Here is a 478-nt window from a genome sequence, read left to right on the forward strand (position 1 = left end):
TTTTTTTATAGTAAACAATATGTGTTAATGTGACTTCTCTTCATATCATTGCAATTATTTTTATTGCATAATTATCAGTCAAACAATTTCCAAACTTGCAATCCCAATCGTTGCATCCAGAGAAAAAGTGAAGAATGACGGAGCAAAAAAAATTGGAAGAAAACGAAAAAATGGAGGAAGAGGAGGAAAAACAGCAGAAAAGAAAGAGAAAGAAAGAAAGAGGAAAAACAGGAGAAAAGGAGTAAAAAGAGAAAGAGGAAAACGGAAATAAAAAATGAAAAGGAGAAGAAAAGAAAGAGGAAGGAAATAAGAGAAAAGAAGAAAAGAAAGAGAAAAAGGAAACAAAGGAAAGAAGAAGAAGAAAGAGGAGAAGAAAAGAAGGAGAAAGAGAAAAAAAATGGTGAAAAGAAGAAGAAAAATAAAAAAGAAAGAGAGGAAAAATAGAAGAAAAGAAGAAGAAAAAGGAGAAGAAAAGAAG

Source organism: Penaeus monodon, chromosome 27, assembly GCF_015228065.2.
Source record: "Penaeus monodon isolate SGIC_2016 chromosome 27, NSTDA_Pmon_1, whole genome shotgun sequence".
NCBI classification, from domain to species: Eukaryota; Metazoa; Arthropoda; class Malacostraca; order Decapoda; family Penaeidae; genus Penaeus; species Penaeus monodon.